We start from the raw sequence: 26595 nt of genomic DNA, 5'->3' as shown, positions 1-26595 counted from the left end.
CTAGAGAAACTTGACTAATATATCCTGTAAATACTTCCTTTATTAAATTCTCCTCAAGTATCACATTTGGTGTGTAAAATGTGATGATTAGTTCTTTCAAGACCCTGCCTGATACATATACTGCGGTCCAATGAGCAATAACTAATCAGTTACTCCATAACTTTTGTTTTGACTTTTGACCATATTTTATAAAAAATTCAATAAACCTATAAGAGTTGATATCATTGACATTACAAAATGATTTGCATTTCTACGCCAAAAAAAAAAAAATCTACTGAGGAGTTTTACAAGAATTTTTGGAGAAATTGATTTCCTTCAAGAGGGAAGTAAGTCTTTTAAAAATAGAAATTAGCTTCTTTCTAAAAGTGTTTTGCCTTTTTTTCCCCTAAGTCCTAAAAGTAAGGGTAGATTTTGCTTCTTCAACATTTATTTCCATTTGTTTGTTGTCAGCTCTTCTAGTGCAGTGGTACGTGTGGGTCTTAGTGAAAACAGCTTAATTCCCAGTAGAAAAAATGTCCAATTGTTTTAATTTCGTTTATCACAGCTGTTAAGCAGCTCTTTTATCTTTGCAGTGGATCAACTTTTGTTGCATTTGAAATCCTTCAGAATGAAATTTAGTTCACAAAAAGAATATTGATCTTGGAACACACAGGTGCTGATTAAATGTGCAGGGTGGAGTAGGGAGATAGACTGACCACTCCATTGAGGGCTCTGGTGACTGGAGTTGTTGATCTCCTTGGAAAAAACCTGAACTGTCATCTGGGATTTTTATTGAATATTCAGCTCCTTACTCTCCCTGGTTCAACTCTAGTTGGCTTAAATTCTGTCCAGTATGAATCCCCATATTTTTCTTTATTTCTTTTTCAGAAGTGGCAAAGTTAGTTCAAGCAATGAAGGTGAGCACAGTTCTCTGAGATTGAGTGATCAATGGTCTCCATTTGCCATATGTGTTACTGAACAGAGTTATTTTGTCTCTTTACGTTTATTTTCTCCATACATAAAAACCTAACTTTTCTACTTCAAAGAAGTCTATGCAAGGATAGGCATAGACTCTGGATATTAGAAAAAGTAGGAATTAAGCTATTATCTAATGTAAATGTTCTCATTCTGAGAGACACAGGTGGACATTAGGTGTCTGTGAACCCCTGGATTTAAATGTGTGAATGTGTGATGTGTAGGGGGAAGAAGTTGGAAAATCCAGAAAAGCAACTGGTTGGTTGGTTTCACATATAGCTCTCTTTGAATCCTTGTCTTCCACATAGGAATCTAGGGATCTTCTGAGGAAAAGAAGAGTAGAATCAGGTCACATACATATACATACACATACACATACAAACCCTTGATGAATAAGGTTCAAGTGATATTGTCCAACCCGTATGGGATTCAAGGAGTGATAAGAAATTGGTCAGTCTATTTCCTGTTTAGAAAAAAAGGGCCTCTCTCTTGATATTTGGAGCACTCCATGCAGGCCGATCTCTGTCAACAGAATAACCTTATTTATGTTCTGTTTCCTTTTTCTCTCAGTCCCTCGGTCCCTTCAACCTCTTCTTTTTCTCCAAAGTTCTCGTCTCCTTGTTTGTTTTGGCATTTCCTCTAGTTCATGATTATTCTCTAGTTCTCTTCTGGAGAGGAAAAGAAAACCAGTTTTTGTACATAGAGAAGAATGAAAGGCAAGACACCAGGAATCCTGGCTTCTGGGTGAAATACCTAAAGACAACGAGACACTGAGCTTCCTTATCAACCAAATGATTAAATTATAAAAATGTCTGTTTCATGATTAACTTGATCTCAGAATATATATATGCCAGCCTCTAGGAAATAATGAGAAAACATAAGAGGAGAAACATTTGTCCAGCTTTGTGTATTATTCTGTTGAAAGGTTTACCTATCTCAAAAGAATATATGACCTGAAAGGGTTTGAGTACCACTGCTTAAATGGAAAATTTTCTTGTTACAGATAAGAAAACAGGTATTCAGAAAAATGGAGAGAATTGTCCAAACTCGCACAGGAAAACACAGAAAGGTAGAGCAGAGCTATAATCCACATTCTCAGACTGTGTTTGTCATTCCAGTGCTCTTTCTAAAATACACTGAAGACTCTAATATCATGTGTTAAAGGAGGATGAAAAACAATTTCTTGAGGAAGATGATTTCTTTAAGAACCAATCCACCGGGGCCTGCTGGGGGGAGGGGGAGGGATAGCATTAGGAGATATACCTAATGTAAATGACAAGTTAATGGGTGCAGCACACCAACATGGCACATGTATACATATGTAACAAACCTGCACGTTGTGCACATGTACCCTAGAACTTAAAGTATAATAAAAAATTTAAAAAAAGAAAAATATATCATCTATTCTTCATAAAAAAATCTAATTCATTTTCTTGTTAATATGCATTTTTCAAAATTGATTGCTAAGAAGTGAATGACTTTCTAGAGGATTTTTGGTGGGTTTATCAGAATCAGTTAAAAAAATTCTACCCATAATTGAAGGCTCTAGTTAAGCCTCATGTGCTTAACTAGAGCCTTCTCATGCTCGCTTCAGCAGCACATATACTAAAATTGGAATGATACAGCGATTAGCATGGCCCTTGCACAATGATGATGCTCAAATTTGTGAAGTGTTCCATATAAAAATATATAAAATTTAAATTTAAAAATATAAAAATTGAAAGAAAAGAACCTATCCTTAACAATTTCTCAGGGATTCAAGTTAAGGTTCTGGTTAACAGAGGACATAGGACTTTTTCTAATAAGACCTAAGTCAGAACCCTACCTCCTTTCCCCAATTAGGGAATAAAATTTTGGAATTAGTTAGTTTTTTAGGGAAGATAGTATAAGTAATAGTTACAAATGAGCAGCATCCCAATATTTAATCCATAATGGGAACTCAAGAGTGTCATCTTTTGTCTTGAGAGCAGGGGCCAAACAATGGTTTGTAAGTGGGAGGGAGAGAGGAGAAGAAGAGAATTTCATTTTCTTTTTTCTGGCTTAAATTCCAACAGACAGACACAAATTGATAAAATATTCATTTGTTTTCCACTCATGACCCATAGTTCTATGTTTTTAATGGATGCATATTGTAATTCACACACATAATTATAGACCTATATAGAAGCAAATTTGAAGATATTACCACTGCTAAAGCTCCTCAGTGATATCTTTTAACTCACTGATCTCTGATAAATCAGGCATCTGTAATGCTTCCCAAAGCTAGCTAATGTGCCTGTAACTACTTTTAGTGCTACTCCATTTTACAACAAAGCACTTTTTTTTTCTTAGATCATAGCTTTCATTGGAACTACTTTTTGATTGCATAAGAATCCCTAAACTAAAAAAATGTTTACTTCCGTGCTGCTTTCTATCTGTGAACCAGTTGACTAAGGCATATTTGAGACTTCCCAAACTACTACTGAGTTAGTGCCTAAGGCACATGTGTGCAGAGTGACTAGATATACTTTACCCATGCATCTGTCTGAGTATAGCTGAGTCATACTCAAGTGATACAGGCTGGTCCTACTAAGCAAATTTATTCTGGCTAGAACTGAATGGTTCACATATACCACTGGAGCAATGTCCAAGATTTGTCTGATTCTTCCAGCTGCCTCCAGAAATTACATGCCAACCACAATGCAATGCGATTATGCAGATCACAGAGGGCTGTCAGAATGTGACCTGGGCATCATTTACAGAATGACTGAAATAAGATAGTTTCTTAAATGCTTCATATGACCCCTCTTCTTCCTCTTTACATATAGACACCTTTTTCAGGAGTCTCTCTAACAAGGAAATAAAGGCTTAGGCCATGACCTGATGCTTTGGTAGGAAGATCCAGGGCTGGGACGATACCACTGGTGCTCAGGGCATTGCTGGTTGACACCTCGTGATCCAGGATGACTTCTTGATTTCTCAGGAACTCTACAAATTTTATTTTAGTGTTCCTTCTAGAGATAATATAAACCCCTAATTTATCACTGTATACCTTGAATTAATATAATATCATTTCACTTATGTAGTAAGAGTCTTACAGCAATGTTTCAATTTACACTTCTATTTTTTGTACTATTGTCATGTATTTTATTGCTATAAATTATAAACCGTAGGTAATGTTATTATTTTTGCCTTCCAAGAGCCAACTGACTTTTAAAGACTTTTTTTAAAAAGAAAACTGGTTCTTAATTTTTCTTACATACTGATCATTTCCATTGTTCTTTATTCCTTCCTATAGATTTATATTTCTATCTTATATTTTATTTTACCTTTCTCTGAAGAACTTTCTTGAGCATTTTTTTTGTAACGTCGTGTTACAGAGAACAAAGTCTGTAAGCGTTTATCTAGGAATGATTTTATGTTGTCTTCATTGTTGAAGTATTTTTTCCCCTGGATATAGAATTGTAGGTTGACAGTTCTTTTCTCTCACCTCTTTAAAGAAAATGTTCTCTTGTTTCGTGGCCTCCATAGATTCTGGGGAGAAGTCAGCTTTATTACTGTTACTATCTCTCCAAATGTCATGTGCTCTTTTCCCTTGGTTTCCTTTAAGATTTTTCTTTTATTTTTGTTTTTTAACAGTTTGACTATGATGTGTCTATGTGTGGTTTTCTTTGTGTTTAAACTGCTCAGGCTTCCTGGATTAGTGGTGTGCTGTTTCTGAACAGTTTTGGGAATAAAATCAGGCAAAATTTTTTGAAGTATTTTTTATGCCCTATTACCTTTGCCCTCTCTTTCTGGGATTACAATTACATATGTGTTAAACAACTTAACACTCACCTGCTTGTCATTGAATGCTTTAATTTTTACCATTTTAAAATTATTGTTTAATGTGCTTCAATTTGAAAATTTTCTATTGACTTGTCTTCAAGTTCACTGGTATTTTCTCCTGTTGTGTCTAGTTTGCTTAAAATACCATCCAGCAAATATTTCATTTCAGTTGCTAAACCATAATTCTCAGCAAACTAACACAGGAACAGAAAACCAAACACCGTATGTTCTCACTCATAAGGGGGAGTTGAACAATGAGAACACATGGACACAGGGAGGGGAACATCACACACTGGACTGGAGCCTGTTGGCGGGTGGGGGGCTAGTGGAGGGATAGCATTAGGAGAAATACCTAATATAGATGACAGGTCGATGGATGCAGCAAACCATCATGGCACGTGTATACCTGTGTAACAAACTTGCACATTCAGCACATGTATCCCAGAACTTACAATAAAATAATAGTTTTAGAATTTTTATTTTGTTCTTATTTAGTTTCAAAACATGGAATATAGTTAGAGTATGTGAAGTTCTGTATTGTCCTGAAATTTCCCATTTTTTTGTCCATTATATTTTTTTCTATAGCTTCTATAACATATTTATCACTGTTACTTTGAAGTCCTTATTTCTTTTCTTTTCTTTTTTTTTTTGTAGTTAGCTATTTAATGAGGTTCTTAAGACATTTAGAACACCAATTTTTGAGGGTAAATTCCATTCATCAGGGCAAACACAGATTGCAGGTAGCCCTGGAGCTGAGGAACAGCTTTGATTTTTGGTAAAATTTGTGAGTCCACAGCTTTCTGATCAATCTCGCGCTGCTCTATAATCTCGTATTTCTCTTTTTCTGTGTCGAAGATCTCACCTTCCTGGTGTCTGGGCTTCCACAGCTGCTGCTTCTTGAAGTAAGCATGAGTAAGATGTTTTGGGATTTTTACATTGCTGATATCCATTTTGGTTGAGGGGGCAATGACAAATTTCTGGTGTGTTCTTCACAGAGGAACTCGATTGAGGACCAGAGGTCCAGTCACAAGTAACAGGCCACTAGCCAGCTGCTTCAGGAAAACCACTCTCTTGCCCCTGTGGCTTCCAGTGAGGACGATCAGAATGGTCCCCAGGGTAATGCTGACTCGCAGTTTTCTCATGTGCTAACTGAAGGGTTTTTTCCTGTGGCTCAACAGCTTTCGAGGCACATCTTCAGTAGGATAATATCTAGGCATTTTGTGAAGTTTAACCACCAGGGTACTGCCGTTCTTGTCACCACCAACTGGTTTTGTAAGAGTTGCAAGAACCTTCTCCTTCTTTTTCTTTTCAACCTTGGATTTAGCGGCTGAGTACTTCCTCTTGTACATGGCCTTTCTGGAATACATGGCAGATTGGGAATACCTGCCAATTCCTCTGACAAGGACAGGGTTGCGGCTGCAATGGGGCTGCCTCTTCTTGGGCTTCTTAGCCTTGAGGTTACCCTTTTTCACCTTGCCACCAGCATCAGCCTTCTTGGCTTCGGGTTTCTTCTCTTTAGTATCTGGCTTCTCAACTTTTTCACCCGCCATCTTGCAAGATGGGAAAGAGCTGAAGTCCTTATTTCTTAGCCCGATCTGGAGCACTGGGGGGCATTTGTAGTTTTATTCTTACTAACTCTTTTTTCTTTTTATCATAGGCCATGTTTTTGCAAATCTAAAGATACTTTATCTGAATATTGTAGATTATGTGTTTTAGAGACTTCGGATCCTGTTATAATTCCCTGGGGGGTGTTCAATCTTGTCTTGGGCTCCTTGGAGTCTCATCCCATGCATACAGTGTTCAGGGTCCACAAAGAATTTGAGGGAAGTTTGCATCCAGATTTTGTAGGTCCCCTTCTGTGACTCCTTTCTTTCTTAAACTTTCTTAAACTCCATTCACTTCCAGCTATGTTGGCAGGCTCACATTCCATCATCTGACTTCTCAGACCGGTAATGCCATCTATGATTTTCCTTTTGGTTCTCTGCTTTAACTGCACTGTAGAAAAGGAAATACCCTCAGCAGAATCAGAAGGAGGGTAAGAAAGGCAGGCAGCTAGGTTGTTAAGGTATGAGGAGGCATTCTTTCTCAGGGTCATGAAGAGCAGGGTCGCGACTTGACAGCATGTGCCTCCTTACATTTTACACCCCAGGTGCCTCTCATTCTTACTTTATTCTCAGCCCTGTCTGACCTTCAGAGAGAAAACTACATAAACTAGAAAAGGGAAAATAAAACTACAAAAGAAGACAAGAAGAGAGCAAGAAAGAAACTAAAGAAACATCTCCCTTTCCTAATAAAAATCTACTTTAAAAACCTCATTATATATCCATGTATCTATACAGCGCGCACTCTCGCTCTTACGCTCACTCGCGCTCTCCTCTCTTTGTCTCTCTCTCTCTCTCTCTCCCCCCCCCTTCTCTCTCCACAAACAGAAAGAGAGCTGAGGGAGACTATGAATTAGAGATTTCAGTGGATTTGGGGCAAAAGAAAGCAGTTGGATAAGTGGGACTTGTCTTGCATTTTGCAGAAAGCTGAAATGCATTCCAGGGCCTTTAGAGAAAATGAAAATTAGAAGTAAGGCTATTTGAATCATAGAACCCTGAAAAAGCTGGGCAGGAAGGAGTGAGAGACACCACTAAAATCAGGGGGTAGGAAGTCTGTGTAATAATTAGTTAAACCTTAGCATCCCTCCTGCTTTCCCAAATAGATGATCATTTTTCTAAATACTTCAGAAGACACAGGATGTTATTCCTATGGAGAGGTGAGGATGCCCTGTCTTTGGCCAGAGGTTAAGCACTGTATAAGAAGTAAGAGGATTGAAAGAACATATATCTCTAGTGGGGATGTTCTTGGCCCTCTTTTAATACTCTTCATCCAGCATGCTGGCAGCCAGCCTTACATATCTCTTGGCAAGGAGCTGGAAGATTCTTCTCTGGAGAAGCTGGTCCAAGAGGAACGCCTACAGATACTAACATTTGAAAATATTCCAATGAGATGGTGGGGACCTGGCCAGATTTACAACAACAATCTGAGACCTAAACCCACTTATCTCAGAAACTAATAAACCAAATAGGAGAGAAAAAAAAAGACTTCAATTATATGAGAAACAAGTGAGATACATAACATCTTGTATTTAATAAACTGAGACTAAGCAAAAATTGTACTATTAATAAAATTCTGTGTTAGGCCCCAAAGAAAAATAATCTCCATAAATTTCCATAAAGGAAAATTTTTATAGACAACATTTAGCTATAAAACAGGAAATTATAAATTACTAATAAAAAGTTCTTGGTTGCAAGCAACAGAACTTACTATGACTCTTTTAAGCAGTGGAGAAGTACATTGGAAAGATAGCAGGGGGCTTACAGAATCAACTATAGGCTGGAGAACCAGGCAAGATGCAAGAAAGTCCAGGTCAGACATCAGGAAAGATGGTCAAGGTCTAGTTCACAATGTCACATCGTGCATTGCTATTATTAGACACCTGCCACTACTGGAGTCTTGCTGCAGCCCTCACCTCTGCACTCTATACATCATTGCCCTTACCACTGTAAACAGTTCAACTGTCCCTATACTTTTTTCCTCCTTCCATATTCAAAATCTAGGACAAGAGCATTGAATTGGCTAAGTCTAAGTCATGGCCATTCCATAACTATCCTGAGGTGAGCAGAGAAAATGACAAGGCCATTCCACTGGGACCCACACAACATGTGCTAACCTGAAAATTAAAGGGGTGATTTGATGCTAGGTAGCACAAAACAACAAGCATGCACTATTAAACATAACAAAATAAAATAAAGATAAATGCCCTGTACTATCCATATGAATTTTAAAAAATTTTAAATAATTCAATGGATAAATGTTTATTATTTGGGAAAAATGAAAATGTGAGCAGAACATCAAAACCGATGAAGAAATACAGCCATGTGTCACTTAATGAGGGGATACGTTCTGATAAATGTGGCATTAGGCAATGTTGTTACTGTGCCAACATCACAGATACAAACCTAGATGCTGTAGCCTACTGCACACCTAGGCTACAAAACTGTGCAGCATGTTACTGTACTGAACACTGTAGGCAATTATAACACAAGGTAAGTATATGTGTATCAAGCAACTTCTAAACATAAAAAATGTACAGTAAAAACATGATGTGTTAATGTTATTGGAACCATGGTTTTATATGTGGTCTGTCATTGACTGAAACATCATTGTTTGGTGCATGACTGTATTTAGAGTCCAGTTTTTAACAAAATGCATATATTAGGAAAATGAAGATAAAGCATATCACTCCACAAGCCAAAAAAAAACACCAAAAAACAAAAAAAAAAAACACAAAAAACCCCAAAAACCGCTATCTCAGGAAGAGACAGAAAACCTGAAGATATTAAGAAAAAAGGAAAACAGAAAACATAATTGTACATTCATTACCCTAAGGAGGCAACCAATCCCAAATTATTGGAAAGAAGAGTCCTATCAAATCTTTTAGGAACAGAGAATTCTATTGACACTATTCAAATGGAAAAGAAAGTTCCCTAAATCATTCTATGTGGCTTATGTGGTTATATAACTCACATGAAAATAACTGGATGAGAATAGCATAAAGAAAAAATAGATCAATTTCACTGTGCGCATCAATGCAAAAAATATGAGTGTGCTATTTTCAAATTAAATGCAATAATAGATTAACAGAATAACCACATTCCAAGCTTGGCTTATCCCAGGATTGCAAGAATGATTCAACAACTGGAATCTATTACTCGAAATTAACATATTAATTGAAAAACAAATACATTATATTATCTTCTCATAGACGCCACAAGGGTTTTGATAGCATTTAACATTCATTTCTGATTTTAAAAAACCTCATCAAGTCAAAAATAGAAAACAGCCCTTCAGGCTGATAAAACTCTGTATCACAAAATTACAGTACACATCCTAACAATTACTGAAACACTAAACATCCCTTAGAAAGTCAGTGTGGCAGACAATATTAGTTGTCTACTCATTATTCATTGCCCATTTTTTTGCTAGCAAAATATCAATGTCCTTTCTAGGGATCAAGGTCTAGTTGAATGCTCATTTTCTCAGCCGCTGTGGCTGTTAGGGCTGATCATATAATCAAGTTCTGTTTGCTTAATTGTGGGTGGAAGTCTCCTGTGCGTTCTGAGAATGTGTCTTTCACTTTCTTGATAAAACGTGGTACCAGACGGTCCCTACTTGTCTTTCATCTTTTTGCCTTGATTATGAGAAAAAGCCATGCTGCAACCAAAAAGTAAGAAGCCTGAAGGATAAAAACCAACATAGTAAAGATGATGCAGAGAAAAATATAAACAGCTTGACTCAGTTTTGGCAGTTTTATTAAGCAGTTGTATCATAACCAGCAACTTATGGACTCCTAATTATAAAAGAAGAGAGCAGAGAGGCAAGGGAAACTTTAGTTGAGTTAATCATAGCAGAAACATTTCTAAGAGAAATACCCAGAAACAAGACAAGAATGCTTGCCATACCCAATACTATTTAGTGGTGTATATTACAGCCAATATAGTAAGAAGAGAATCATTGAATAAAATCTACAGGGACCGGCAAAGAGGCCAATTTCCACTTTTAGTGAACCAATATATGTTGCTAGAAAATTCAAGAAAAATTTAAAACCAAAATAATGAAAGAATAGTAAAGTGGCTGGTTACAATATCAACATAAAATGATCAGTAGCTTTCCTAACCAATATTTGCGATAAGCAAATATAATAAATGGTCCCATTCACAATAGTAACAAAATTATAAAATAACTAATAGGAAGGGTACAAGATCTGTTTGAAGACAACCATGAAGCTGTACTAATGACTAAAGACAGATATACTATGATCCTGGAAAGAATGATTCAATGTCTTAAAGATGCCAATTGTTTAAAAAATTATTTTTAAAACTCAGTGGAACACAAAGTTAAAGTTCCTAAAAGGGTGTTTTATAAAACTTGGTGAGAAGTTTTTAAAGTTCCAGAAAAAGATGAATTGGACAAAATAGGCAAGAATATTTGAAAACAACATTGAAATATGAATAAATATACCCTACCATACATCAGCATACTATAAAACCATAGTAATTAAAGCAATATGGTTTTGTCGCAGTAATAAATCAGTTCAACAGAACTGAATAGTCAATAAAGAGACCCATGTTTATGATCAAGTTGTGCGTGTGGATGTGTATACATGTGTGTATGCTAGCTCCTATGTCTAGAGTTAAAGACAACGTGACACTTTGGAAATTTTGTTATTAAGGAAACATCATTCAAGTGGTTATAGAAAAGTAAGCTACCCATTGCCCTGGTGGAGGGGTATGCAAAGGTACTGGTGAGAATATTGTTAAATTCGAATATGGGAGAAAGGTCAGACCTCTGACCTCTTCGTTTTTGTGGTTCCGTGTTGTTCTGAGCTCTCTGGTGACTTGAGATTGTCTCACTCAGATCTATTGGAATCAGAAGACACCAAGAACCTCAGAAGGTCGTCATTGGGAAGGAGATTGCTTGTGAGCGGTGTGTCAGGTCGGGGAGGTCTTTTGAATTGCTGACCACAGCTCTGTAGCAGAGCTTGGATCCCCAGAAAGAATGGGAACTCTTTCACGCACCAACTGTGGCTGAGACTGGGAGCTCTAATGGCTGTAACACTCTGGCAAACTGCTATGATTTGGACATGAGATCTGAGCATGTGAGTGTGCACTAACAGATCTGTACTGTTGGAGGGCAAAGCAGCCACTACTGCAGACTTTGGGACTCTGTACCAGTCCAGGCATAAATACAGAAGTGGACAAATGACCATCAGATTGTATAGGGATCAATGTTTAAGAGCAACACTCTGTGGCAGAGACAAAAGTGCTGATGGTGATGAACTGATCAGATGTTACAATGCTCTCTGCCTGGTATTTGGAAGTAGGCTTGAGAAAGACCCCTTTCCCCCATGCTGTTACAATTTAATGCTAGGAAGGTGGGAGGCATCAGGAAGATACTAAGTTTTCTACTGATAAGATATTTAAGGCTTGATGAATGGAAAAACAGATATGACTTTGTATGTTTCCCTAATTGATAAACTCACAAAGGTGCAAAAAATTATAGATAAAATTAGATGTAATCTGTATTTTCCCATTAAAATTGTAAATGGAATCATAGTACGAATGCATTGTTATGAACTTAACTGTTTACATTCCATATGTATCTTAGACATTTTCCTATATCAGTATATGTAGATATTATCTATTCTTTTAAAGTATTTTCTGAGATCTTCTTATAGGGATATATAAAAATGTATTTATTTTGCCCACTATTGATGAACATAGGGATCCTTTCTACATTTTTGCCCTAAAAAAATGCAGCAAAGAATATCTTTGCAAATATATCTTTGCATCATTGTATAATTTTATTCATAAGTTGAATTCCTGGAAATAAAATGGCTATATCAAAGTGTATGTATAAAAAATTTTAAAGCTACTGCCAAATTGCACTCTAAAAATTTGTTTTAGTTTGTAGTAGCCAAAATAATGTTTAAGTGGGCCTGTTTCTGTATTGGCAAACATTGGATATTCTCAAACACTTAAATCTTTGCCAATCTGATATATGCAAAATTGTATCTCTTTATCACTTTGTTTTGAATTTCTTAAAACATAGGCTGAGGATATTTTCAAATTTGTTGGCCATTTGTATTTCTTCGTACATGAGTTGCCAGCAGTGTTCTTTACACTTACTTTTACTGAGCTAGTATTATCATTTCTAATTTTTAAGAATTTGTTTTACTAATGCATTCTTTCCTAGATTTTAACTTTCTTCTGTCATTCTGTTTTATGTGTTTCCTTTGGAAATAGCAAAGAGCTATGTTTTAACCTAAATACAATTCTTTATTTTTACTAAGTAAATTGTATTTATGTTAATGATGACTTTTGATCTGTTTGATCCCTTTGTGGGGGGGGGATATTACTTTATTTCACTTGATTTTATTTAAATTATGCATATCACATTTAAAATTTTATCTCCCAGCCCCCCTTTCCTTAATTAAATTAATTTTCTTTGTTTCTTCTTTGTTCCTTAAGTGGTTTGGAAAGTATACATCTCATGTATATTCAGGTAATAGTTATTCTTCAATATTTAACAGACATGTTTGAATTACCTATCAAAATGAAGAATTATAGCAGTAATAGCCTTCTCTTTTTGAACAAGAGAACTTTAGATTTTAGCCTGTTTTAACTTACTACATTGCTAGTCTCACCCTTATCTCAGTGCACCACTCAGGTTTTGCTGAAATAATTGAAATTTTAGCTTCAGGTTGCTATTATTATTACAACTGTTTTATATTTCTCACTTCAAATTTAAAAAATAGCAGTTAATTTCACAGACATTATGAGCAATGGTTTAGATGCACTCTGTTTTACTTGTTCATAACTTACCACTATTTCTCCTCTATCACGTCTTCTTTCTTCTTGAGGTATTTATTTCTCAGATTCAGTTTTGCTTATTTAATACAGTTTTCAAGGTCTTTACACAGAAATATATTTAGAGTGTACTCTTTTAGTTTTTGTGTATCTAAGAATATCTTTATGCCTCCTCATATGGCAAAAAGATCAGCCTTTTCTGTTTGTAACTTTTCAATGTCATTTTCCTTGACCTGAGTCCTGAGGGATGAGTTTGAATTCTAGTGTTCATGTGACTGGAGAGAGGAGACATTCCAGACAGAGGGAAGAACATTTGGAGAATTTTTAGAAGACTAATGGCCATTAGATTTATTCTTGGATATGAAAGAAGAAGAAAAGGAACATATCGAAGGTAAAAATGTAGTTAAGGAGGGAAAAAAAAGAACCAAAGGTATAATATTTTATGACATAATTTTGCAGTTGAAATTGGTAGAAGTGGTGACATCATATAAGAAGCCAAAATTATATAAATAAAAAGCCAAGATCAAAAAGAAGAATAAGAAGTCTAGAAATCAAAAAGAGAGTGAGAAAACTGTAGACTTATAAAGATACATAGAGAAATAGGGAGGGAGAGATGGAAAGGGAGGGAAAAAGAATTGAATTTGGCTGGCAAGATGTAACTGGTAACTCAAAGAAGACAGTGAACATGAAAGCTATGGAGTACTCATTTGAAAAGCTTAGTTTAAAGGAAGGAAAGATTGAGACTGGTGTTTGGAAAAAATAATCTTCATGAAAAAATGGTGAAACAGCTGTGCATCCTGCTTCCCAGAATGTGTAGAAGATAAATCTGGACGTTTGAGGAGGTCTGATGTTGGGCTCTACTTTTCCAAATCTTTCCTCACTCTTTTAATGTGTACTTAAAATAAACATTTTAAATAAAAAAAAATCATTCTGATGATTTCCCATGAACACCAGGAAGAAATGTAGATCCTACTACATAGGAAATATTTCTGGCTGAGGCACTAATTCCAGTCATGTGACAGCACCGACTCAGAGGAAGACTGCTCCAACAGGCCTCCTTTGCTTGTCTCTACTGACCACACACATTCATTTCCAGAGTAAAATAATTACTGAAAATACAAGACTCTTCCCAGTAAATTTCCTGTGACATTCTTTGACCTCAGTTTACCCCCAAGCGAGAAATGTGAAAGTAAGAATGCCACAGAGACTGGGTTTAGCACAGCTCTGATTATCTGTCCTTGGTAGTGGAAAATATTTTCTCTCGATTTGGATGCTTGGATCTGGCCCCATGGGCTTTTTCTCTTCGATGAAGCAAGGACATCAGGCTTAGTTACAGCTGGGGTCTCCTTAGCTTATCTTAAATTGCTCACGGATAGAGTAAATGGCATTGAGATGTCAAAAGCCAACGGGGCCATCAAGTAACAGTGTGAGTATTATATTCTGTTTTATGTGTCAGGCATTACAAAACTACTAAGCAATCTTCTATAATTTTTCCCTCTGTTTGCAAAGGAAAATCAAGTAAAGGTAATGAGTACATATTGATTCTGAGAGACAGGTATTTTAATTTTGGGAGCTACTCTATAAGATAGAGAGTTTGATATAACCTTGTCTTACTCCTGCCCCCTGATCTCTGGGCAGGGAATAGCCTGTCATTGAGCAAACACAGAGGTGATTTTGAGAACATTTTCTGTTCTGTCCTGGGGTACTATTTCTCATTGGGTAGGTTTCCCTCCATCTCCCCAACACCACCACCTTTTTAAAGCAGTATAAATGCAAATGAATTGATGATTTACAGCTGCCCTCACTCATAGCAGCTGGAGAAAATTGCTTTTGTACAGAGCTGGTTCTCAGCACTCTTAGATATTTTCTGATTTTTCCACAAGCAAGCTGTGCTGACCAGGGAGAGGGGCTGGGCATAATCCTTCATTAACTTGACAGGAGAAAAGCATATGACAATGTCACAGTGTCCCAATTCTGGGCAGCATGTGAGAGGTGCCCCTGTCTCTTTAGAAGGGAGATGAAAATGGGAGAAGGTATCTTTTCCCCTGAACAAAAAGCTACAAGGAAAGAAAACATGTATTTATCTCTTATTCTGTATCAGGAACTGTGTCAAATGCTTTTATTTGCCATTGGTTATTCCTTTGAAACTCTATGAAGTAGGTGATAGTGTTCCCAACTTTTTAGATGAAGGAACATCTATAGGGAGTTTAAGATACTTCCTAAGGCCACGTGGCAACCTTCTTTCACCTATAGCAATTGCCCTGTCCTGCAGAACAGGGAAACTAATCAACAGACCGGTTGACTCCTTTGGAGGGAAGAAGGGCTGTACTCATTCAGGTCAGGAAATGACAGGGTTCATTTGTTCCAAAAAAGATTCAAAAAGAGTTGAAAAAGCCTCTCCCACTTCATAATGCACACAGTATGCATCTTCTAGGTCAATGGGCTTCAGACTTTTTATAGAAACACATTTTATGATGTGACCCCTAACCGTACATGTGCATAATATCTCTCAAAGTTGCTTATTTGATTAGAAAATGCTGGCTGGTGCTCCACTAAATTGATTTTATGATCACTCACACAGTGATCTGTCATTCAAAAATCACTCCCTAAACCACAAAAATGAACAAGTAAAACATTCAATCCCCACCCTCACCTAATTTTTAAAATTATTTCTCCAACTTTCTCTGATCTCATACAAATTACTCATTTCAAGACCTAATTACTCCATCCGCTTTTTTCTTCAGTCTTCTCTGATCATTGAAAGTCTTTGACCACATAGATGTATTTAGTAGAAGTTAAATCCTGGACTTACCTAATGAAAGGTTAAGTTTAGACTTGGCCTCTCAGAGCCATATATAACATCTTAATAAAAGGCACAGGCATTTGGTTTAACTTAGCTTTGTGGATTCCTCATGTCAGGACCTTAAACCACATAGCATATACTCTGATCCCTTGCTAGAAGATATCACAGATTTTTGAACTTAAAAATGCCCAATGGATGAGAGTTATGCAATGGTAGGAAGACCTAAAAGTGGAACAGAAACTGGTAACCTGTGTGGCCTGATTGATGGCTTCCAGTAACTATTTCGGTACACCCATAGGTTATCCAGAGCTCCTGGGTGCAAAGCTTAGAAGTCATGAATTATACTGTGAGGCTTATTGTGAGGTAGAAGGCTCAAGACTTCTCATCATGTTTCTTTTGTTTTTAATGATTTATGAACAGTCTTTGACCTGGGCCTCACCATTCTATTTCATTTAGAGAGTATAATAATTATAGAAGTGAACTGTAAGGCAGAAATAGTCCTATATAAATGCTACTATAAATGTGTGCCATTCTTTGCTTAAGTTGGGTCCTAGACCAAGCCGCAGAACCAAAAGGATTTCAAATGCATGTTGTTGGTGGCTCCAGGGGTTACTGGGGTTTCTGGTTTGCAGAGGCCCTGTAGGGGGCCAGGAAACAGAATCAGAAGTTCCATATTCCTCAGTGGTGAGGGTCTTATCAGACTCTAGTGCAAATCCTTTTTGCTTTTCTTCATGGAATTCCATCCATCTTATAAGCCCCACAAGTAAATGTCTATTCATAAATATATTAAGTACTTGGCTTTTAGAAGCAGAAGAAAGAAAAGGGTATTAATTCTACTAATGTTTACCAGGATAAGGAATGTGAGGTACAAGCTGTGAGGAGCTTTCCCTAGATTTCTGCCTAAAGGAAATGTCCAATAAACTTATTAATGCTTGATTTCTACCTTCCTGAGGTTTTCAGGATTTCCTGGGCTGCCATCTCCTTGCTCCATCCATGTACTAATAAATCCATTGATTAATTGTACTTACCTCATATTTATGGATACCAGATACTGGCTAGGTTCTGCTAAGGAAAAATAATTTAATCACAGTCCCTTCCTACATGTAATGCAGAGTCTAGAAGCATGAAAATAACTCTGTAGTTCAAAATAGCATTCAGATGAGTAAAAGTCTATTAGAAAAATATGGGGACAGGAGAATCCCACAAAACTTCCCAGTGACATTGCTGCCTCTGTGGGGACAGATCCTCACAGAACTGTGAAGCAGGTAACATTTATCTGCCTGAATATGTTCCAGGAGTTTAGAGGATAAGAACAGGGCAAGTCCAAGCTGTCATTGATCTTTCAAGACTGGAACTATAGGAGGGCTGATTGAATGCTATTACTGATAATAATCAGAATTCAGAGTAAATGGCCCTGCGCTTTCAAATGTAATGCAGATAAAAACTAAATGCCTAAGTGATTTTTTATCATTAACACAGTCATGGCAGGCTATTTGATAAAGCTACTAGTTGTCCTGTTGTGGAAGCCCTTCTCCTAAGACACGGCAAGAGGTAGAATAGATTTTTTAATCCTCCATTTACGTTTCTTTTAACCTGGACCAGAGTAACTTACCCAGGCTTGGATGTCTTCCTCATACTGGTTTCTTACAAAGGACAAACCTTATTTAACCAACGATCTGCAAATGACAGGCTTGTTCCTGCAATCTATTTTTCTTTGTTGCCTTGGAAATAGATTAATATCTAAGGGAGATGAAAACTTTCTTAGAACTGATTTCTCTTTTTTGAATCAAGAGAGATAAATAGGATGAAAAACTATAATGCCATATGTAGAGGCATTCAAGTTCAAGAATTCCTTGAACTTTTACTTAAAACTTGATTGAATGTGAGCTCTACATGGACAGGTATCTTTGCTTTGTTCACATTGATAACTCAAGCATCTAGAACCATGCCTTATACACAGCAGATGCTCAATTATACAAACCCTTGAATCTTCAACAGTCCAGTGTGATCTTCCTCAGGGACATGAAAAAATGCAACATGGACTTAGAGTAGAAATTAATCATCTAGAGGGAATTTATGAAGCATTTATATGTACTCATTCTATATCATTAAAAAATGTTTGTTGCAAGGAAAGGCATTGAGATTGCTTTTGGGTAAAATAGAAAATAGGAATATTTTCACTTCTGAATTCCTTTCTTCTGCTTCCTTACGAAATAAGTGTCTTTTGCTTATCATCCCTTTTCCAACCCATATCCCACCATTTATTCTTGTTCCAGGGAGACATAGCTCAATCACATACTACATCATACTATGAAATTATGGTGCAAGGATAAAGAATAGGAATGTCTAAGTAGGTCCAAATAAGTACATATTTTTTAGGGCAATGTTTTCTAACTTTGTTACTACTGACATTTTAGACCAGGTAATTCTGAGAGGTCCAACATGTGCATAGAAGAATGTTCAGCAACATCTCTGGTTTTCACCTACCAGATGCCAGTACCACCTCTATTTTGTCCACTTCCTCTCACCCTGTTGTAATAATGAAAAATGTCTCCAGACATTGGTCCTCTGGGGAGGGGGAGAGGAATGTCCTTTTGGTTGAGGACCACTGCTTTAGAGAAATGTTTGGTTTCTCCAAGGGTATTTATCATTATCAAGCTGAATATCCTGCTAAAGGAATTTCAGAGAACTGCAATACATATAATTGAGAGGAATTTGTTAGGAGGTCTTTTGAAATGCCTTTAAGGTGACTGTTTACTTAATTTACCTTTGTGAATAGCTATAATACAAAGACTCTTTCACTCTTGGACCTCGGGTTGGGGTTGAGTAAATCAAGCATCTATGGGTTATCTGAGGACTCTTTTGATTGTATATATGGGACTGGACCTTAACTTCACATTCGTCCCAGGTGACCTTACCTCATTTTTAAGCTTGTTGGAACATATCATGTTTCTGTTCTTAATGATGACATAATGGTGATGTTCAGATTATGATATCATCATGATAACTATAATAATGAGAGTAATATTGATGAATGCTTTATATGTGCCAGCCACTGTGTTAAGTGCTTGATATGGAAATAATTCACATAATTCTGTCAGCAACACTGTGATGAATGATAACAACTGTGTTGTGTAGCAGATAAAGGAGATTGTATGCTCATTGTCATCATTATTAATAGCTGACTGCAGAAAACATGTTCCTGAACAATTGATATGGGTAGAACACACTGGTAAGTAAAAGAAAATATATCATACTCTGGCTGTTCTTAAATAGTTTGTTGTATTATTCATCTTTCTGCATTGTAATTATTTGTATACAAGTCTGTCTCTCTTCACTAGACTCTTAAACCACTTGTGAGGGTCTGACTTATTGCCTTTGGTATCCCCAGTACTTACCACATAACAAGCACTTCAATGTGTATTGAATGCGTAAAGGAATGAATAAGAGAATGGAGGCTGTGCTGTGTTAAAGAGGACAGCACAAGTGAAGGAAGCTCTGCTTGTCATTTCCAGATTACTTGATTCAGCCATCAGGACTCAAAAAACACTCTCTTTCACACCTCTTGTTGTGGGGATAAGAAGGTCTTAAAGGCTTACTACATAATGCTATACTTGTGGGTCAAAATGAAAAAGAGAGTAACATTTTTGGATCACATATTATGTGTGTGAAGCCCATTCTCAATTGTCATCTCATTTTATTCTTGCATAGACCTGGATAGATGGGTATTATTTCCATCATTTTGAAAATTAAACAAGTAAGGCTCAAAAGTGCTATTAAATTTATTTTCTTTCAGATTGTTCACTGTTCTTACTGGAGATAGCACTTTTACTGAATTCTTTATTTATGATGCAAGATGCACATTGATCTGACCTGTATCCTCCCCCAGAAAACTCTGTCCTGAAAAATGAGTGTACATTCCAATGTGTGAACTGAATTTCATTATTGCCTTTCCCTTACTGTGGCATTCTGTACCATTCCCTTACTGTGGCATTTCATTATTGCCTTTCCCTTACTGTGGCATTCTGCTGTCTCATTGTTTTCATTCTTAAATGAGCATTGTTCATTTCTGCCATCAGACCATGTCAGCGACTACTTTGAAATCCTTAAATGAAAGACCCTGCATAAACAACAAATATGGTATTCCAGTGACAGTAAATAATCAAAAGAAAGTAACTTTTGATTACTAAAAAGTTAGTCATCAAGGGCTAAAGTGTCAAGTTTAATCCTTTGCATTCTTTTATCTCCAAGCAGAACCAGGGTGAGTGTATCTTTCCCCAAACTTCCTGAGAACCACACACTAAAGAATTGGGAATTCTGTTTAGTTCTACAGAAGAGTTAAGCAAATCACACCAGTACTCCAATGCATGGCTCCAAGGAGTCTAGGTACATCAAAGAAGATGTTCAGACCACTGAGCCATGCCCTCCAGCTGTCCTAGGAAAACATTTCTTAGACTAAAAATGAACATCTTACTTGTCATCATTGGGCATCATGTAGCTTCCAGGAAAGCAAAGGCTGGTACTTCTTTTAATTTGTTTTGCTATTGTTAAACTTTGTTCATTCTTGTGGTCTACTTTATTTGTGTGTGAGAGAGGCTTAAAAAATACATGTTTTCACTTTATCTCTCTTTTGGTATTTATTTTCTTGGGGACAATCTTATTTAAGGACAATTGGGGATTGCCCAATGGTCAGTAGAGTCATGAGACTGCTATCTAATTTTCCAGTAGGAGGATAAGGTTCAGTAACTGTTTCCTTCTGAAAACTGCCAACCTGTGGGAATTTCCAGTCCCAATTTTTAGGTGTTATCTTTAATTTTGTGGAAAATATCATTTTGGCCCTTTGATGTTCCAGAGCACCTCTACCTTCTGCTATTTCACCTTGTGTGTTGAGACTTTACCAGTACAAAGATGTAACAGCTGGAGCACAGCATTAATAAAAAACAGAAAAAACATCTGAATTCGCTTAAGCCTCTGGACATCTGCCTCTTCCCTTGTGTCTAATCCAGTATGCATGCATGAGTTCTGGGTACCAGGTTAGAGAATAAAATGTCCTAGGACATTGGTGTCTAAAATATTTTCCTTCTTCATTGTATCAGAAAAGATGAAATCATTCAAAAGGCATTTTTCCGTCTGTCGACTAACAATAGTGCAATAGGAATTAGGTTAAGTTCTGAACCAGCACTTTGGTAAAGCAAATGCCCAATCAGATTCATAGCGTTGGTGACATTCCTTCCCCCAACCCTCTTTGATGGCAGTTTTGACAATGGAAACATTAGAAATATGCACCATTGCGTAAAAAGCTTTTTTATCTTGGGACCAAAAGAAATGCTTTTATGGTTATAAATACACTAAAAGAAACCTCAAGAAAACCTGGAGCAAATTAGTCAATTGCTGTCAAAATGACAGAGGCTGGTATATTTGCCTTCTTACTGTCACTCCCTGGCTGTAACCTTCTCAGTTCTTTTCTAATAGCTTTGCTCCACTTAACCTACAATATTCACTATATTTTTATTTTTGGATATTAGGCATTCTTTACTTTTATCATTTGACATGCTAGTTGAATATTTGGACAAAGATGATTTTTGCCCCAAAATGATATAGCGAGGGGAAGTATACCATTGCCATTTAAATCCTAGTCTTCTCTGAAAGTAAAACTGAGTGTCAATAGTATTCTCTTTAAAGAAATAAAAAATCTCTGCACATGAAATCTGCTTGCATTATCTTGAATCTTTGAGTATCTGTGGTCTCCTATCAGTTCACAAAATACATACTTGTTCTGGTATTCAAGACCCAGGAAACCACCTTCTGTTTCCAAACTGGGTGACATTGAAATTCTTTCCCCTTGCCTACTCATCTGAAATTGAAGTTTTGGAAGTTACAGGTGGCCTGACAGTGCCCATGTGGGGCAATTAATAATAGAAGACAAATACCTCTAAGGAATGCTTGCTCAAAACAACTTGGTTCCAAACGTTTTGAGGGACAGGAGAAGTCCTGGGGCTGAACATGAGTCCAACAGCATATTTTCCTGGTTGGTTGCCCTCTCACATGGCTCAGTCTGTCTTCCACTATTCTTATATTCTTTCTTTAGACCATACTCAAATGCATTGGCTTTTGGTCAGCATTATGATTCAGAGATGTTCTAAACAACAAAAACCTTAAAAATAATCAAACATATTCTGGGTAATAGTACATTTCAATGAAAACATGAAAGTTTAATAAACAAGTTTTCCTGCTGAAACTTGTCTTTCCTCCTTGCCTCCATTGGTCATTATCTCCTTCCTTAAACATTTATTGGTTCCACTTTCTCTCTTCTTTTTTTACATTGATTCTTATAAGAATCTGAGATATGCCATTATTTTGATATGGATATTTTAGATGAAAAAACTGTTCTTGTTGGAGACTTGTGACTTTTCCATCTTGTCATTGATTGACATTAAGATTTATTAGGGCTTTAGCAACAAGCTTACCCTTTAGGTTTCTTTATTAATACTAAGAAGGTCTTAATTACAATCTTATCTGAGGTATTATGCTATGTAAAGCCCAGAACACAGAGCAATTTAATAGGACCCATTGCCACAATATGAGCATAATTATGCTCACAGATGCACTTCAACATGACCTAGTAGGGATAGAAGTTGGATTAAGAATTATAACCCAACTCTTCTTGCTCTTAGTTACTCATTCAAGAAGTATTTATTGAAAAGATAGCCCTATGTGGCCATATCTTAGAGCAAGTCCTTATGTACACATAAGAATCACATAGAAACTGTCAAACCTCCTAGACTGGATCATGGGATATGCAAAAATACAAAGACCACTTCATATCATCTCCTATCATTGTCATATGAGAAGACAACATGAAATTCAAAATATCAGTACTCTTCATGTCAAGCCTATCAGAATGAATTTGGGGAGATAAAAAAAATTAGTTTAATCAAGTAGAAAATACAGGGGGAAAATCCATAATTCTTTATATATTGTGAAATTACAATGTCATTAAAGAGTAATGAAGAGATCAATATCGTGATTATGGGTCTGAGGATCCATGTGCCTATTGAAAGGCAAAAATGCTCAAGAGACTTTAATCTCTGAATGTGAAGCAAGTTTAGACTTAAGCATGTGGATATGCAAAGATAGCAGTTATATTTATATGAATTAATATTTACATTTACTTGTCTCATATGTCTCATAGACATATGTCTGTGTTTAGTATTATCTCTAAAAAACTTTAAATAGAGGGTGCATTGAAGAAATAAAAACAAATATACTCTCTGAGGATACAACGGTGACAAAGGTCTATGCTCTTGCTCGTGAAGTTAATCTCATCAGAGAATACAAGAGAGTAAAGGTTTTCCTTCATTAGTCCATATTTTATTGACTTAATAGGTAAGAAAAAATATAAGGACATGCAATTTGGTAGAACAGGCTACAGAACATATAAACGAAGCTGTCCAGTAAGTTCTTTTGTTTCTCTGAGCCTCAGTTTCCTCATCTGTAAAAATAAAGGTGTGATTTACCTACTCTTTAAGCTTACTTCCAGTTCTACAGTCTAAGGCTATATTGGATATGTATACTAATAAAATACACAAGCACACATAAATGAAAAGAGAAGTATAAATTGATATTGTTACCCTGGGTGTAGTCAAAGGAGCAGAAGGTGGACAGTCGCTGAAAGGTGTTTATGGAGAATCCAGTGCTGATGATTCACATCACCTTCCTCATTTTAGAAAGGAGAGCTTGGAGGAGAAGCAGAATGCTCAGAGATTGTTAGAATATTTGGCCAAAAGCTGACAGGTTGATATGGAGAGAGCAGCATAGGCAAAATCAAAACTGGGTGAGAATTCTCAATGTATTTAGGGTGAGTAAAAGAAAATGTACAAAGAAAAAGTTGGGGGAGGATGAAGCTGGAAAACTGATTATGAGAGAGTTGCAGCAGTCTTACATGTTTTGATAAGGATCTTTAATTTATCTTAGTAGACAATGGGTAAACATTAACAGTTTAAGCAAAAAGTTAAGGTAGTAAAAGATAACTGGCAAAGGAAGGATGGTTAGATTTGAATTTGTTATCTAGGTCAGGGTTGCCATAATAGTATGCTCAACTTTGGTCCACTGGAATAAAGTAAAAATATATTAGAACTAATATTTGTTATAATGCTTTATTTTTTACTTAAGAAATTAGCCTTTTGGGCCAGGTGCAGTGGCTCTCACCTGTAATCTCAGTACTTTGGGAGCCCAAGGTGGGTGGATCACTTGAAGTCAGGAGTTTGAGACCAGCCTGGTCAACATGGTGAAACCCCATCTCTACTAAAAGTACAAAAAATTAGCCGGGCGCGGTGGCAGGCATCTGTAATCCCAATTAGGCAAGAGAATCGCTTGAACCCAGGAGGTGGAGGTTGCAGTGAGCTGAGATCATGCCATTGCACTCCCACCTGGCCAACAAGAGTGAAACTCTGTCTCAAAAAAAGAAATTAGTCTTTGTAATATTGCCTATACAGATTAGATGTAATATATATGCATCATTTATAAATTAATAGACATATATTGATATGTACTCTTTTTTTAAATTGAGGGTCATGAGAATATTAAGTTTGGAAATAGGATTTGTCTAGATAGGTGATATTTACCTTGAGATCATTGACCCATTTTGGAATGTGATAATATCTATGGATCTTCAGTCAAAATATTTCCCATTTTATGTATTTTTGTTTGAAATATAAACTAAAAGGAGAAAAGACATATTTAAATATAATATTTTAAGTACAATTTTAGCAGGTTTATAAAATATCTGAAGCCAAAATAATGAGAGTTTGATCTGTGGTTTAGGAAGTTTGGGGTGGAGAAAGTAGAAAAATTAAAGAAATATTTATACAGTCAGCAGAGATTTGTTAATAAATTGGGTTTTGTGAGTGGCGAAAAGAAGTAGCTGTGGTTAAATCTCACATTTCTCCTTTGAGCTTATGTAGAGACAGATGGTGATATTACATTAGATAGAAAAGAGAAGCATGTTTTGGGGGTATACGAGTTGGGTTTGGGATATTTTGAGTTTGTGAAATTGGAGAATACCAGCGGGAGTGAAAAGATCTGGGATTTAGGAAAACAGTGAATTTGGAGCTATATATTTGAAAATGAATTGCACATATATGATAAAATCGTGGACAAAGATGAGATCCCCCACAAACAAAAATGAAATGTCCCAAGAGCATGCGAAATGTGAGAAATGATGAGGGTTCTAGTAAAGAACCCTAGTAAAAACCACGTTTAAGGGGAGGTCAAGTAGGAGGAATGAGAGTAAAAGAGAGAGACAATGCAGGGAAGGAAGAAGAGAACTAGAGTAATAACATCATAAATGAGTCAGTAGAGTAGACCATCTGTGAATATAAGGCCAGCATGTTCAAATTGCATAGACATCAATTAGTAAGAAGCTATTAGGTTTGAGGATCCTAAAAAGAACATTCTCAAAACTTTAAAAGATAATTTGTTATGACCAAAGAATAAAAAAGTAAACAGAAAATGTAGTTTATGTTTTAAGAAGATGGATGGTAAAGGAAAGAAATACATTAGGTTAGCACCTAGACAGAGAGGAAGAATCAGGTAATGTTTGTCTGTATTAAATAATTGAGCACATTACCCATGAGCTTTTAACTGTGAATCTCTGGATATATAACTCTTATTGATGGCAACTTCTCTTCACTCCCACAGCTTTATTTGATTAATGATGCTTATTCTTCAGGTCTGAGCTAAATAGTTCATTCTTTTTAGGATGTCTTCCCTGACTTCTTGAAATGGGTTAGAACTCTAGAATCTCTTTGGTATTCACCTGTAGGTCCCTCTAGCTTGTATTTCATGGAATTCATTATACTGGCCCATTGTAAGTTTTCAGTAAATGACAGCTATTACATTGAGTCATAGGTGTCCTTGAGACTTCTAAGCAGAGCTATCAAATACATAGTCGGATTTATCATCTTGGACCTCAGAAGAAATGGCTAGCTGGAGATAAAATTTGTGGGAGACAGAAAAAAAGGGACAATTGGAGCTACTGGTTTTAACAAGATCTCTAAGAAGACAGTGGGATATAAGGAAGCCTAGGATTGAGCCTTGGCCCACACAGTTAAGTAACCCTGTAATTGAAGATGATTGTCCAAAGGAAGGGAGAAGCCAATGAGTTCCAATTCCCACTTGTTTATTTTTGTTTCTGTTTCCTGTGCTTTTGGTGTCATATCCAAGAAATGGCCAAGGCCAATGTTATGAAGCCCCCTCCCCCAGCAATCTTTTCTTCTAGGAATTTTATAATTTCAGGTCTTAGGGTTTTAAGTCTTTAATCCATTTTGAGTTGATTTTTGTGTATGGTGTAAATTAAGAGTTCAATTTTATTATTTTACATGTGGACCCCTGTTTTCCTACCACGATATGTTGAAGAGACTATCCTTTCCCATTGTGTATTCTTTATATTCTTGTTAAAGAGCGGTTGACTTTATATGCATGCATTTATTTCTAGACATTTCTCTGTTCTGTTCCATTGATCTATATGCCTGTATTTATGCCAGTATCATACACTTTTGATTACCAGAACTTTGTAATATGTTTTGAAGTCAGGAAGTGAATTGCCTTCAACTTTTT

General features: G+C 36.4%; 1 protein-coding gene, 1 non-coding gene and 1 pseudogene across 2 annotated transcripts in view; 2 read left to right on the top strand and 1 right to left on the bottom strand.

The window, feature by feature from the left end:
• LOC105482052 (ADAM metallopeptidase domain 28) overlaps positions 1 to 26595 on the top strand; it is a 596506-nt gene that overhangs the window by 359056 nt on the left and 210855 nt on the right. The gene's annotated exons all lie outside the window — the stretch shown is intronic.
• On the top strand, positions 2536 to 2639 carry LOC112426712 (U6 spliceosomal RNA). The gene has a single exon (XR_003018119.1). It is a non-coding gene; the product is annotated as a U6 spliceosomal RNA (small nuclear RNA).
• On the bottom strand, positions 5421 to 6324 carry LOC105482051 (large ribosomal subunit protein eL6 pseudogene; annotated as a pseudogene).

This window comes from Macaca nemestrina, chromosome 8 (genome assembly GCF_043159975.1).
Source record: "Macaca nemestrina isolate mMacNem1 chromosome 8, mMacNem.hap1, whole genome shotgun sequence".
Classification (NCBI taxonomy): Eukaryota; Metazoa; Chordata; class Mammalia; order Primates; family Cercopithecidae; genus Macaca; species Macaca nemestrina.
The sequence above is the reverse complement of the archived record's forward strand: the minus strand, read 5'-3'. Positions and strand labels throughout refer to the sequence as shown.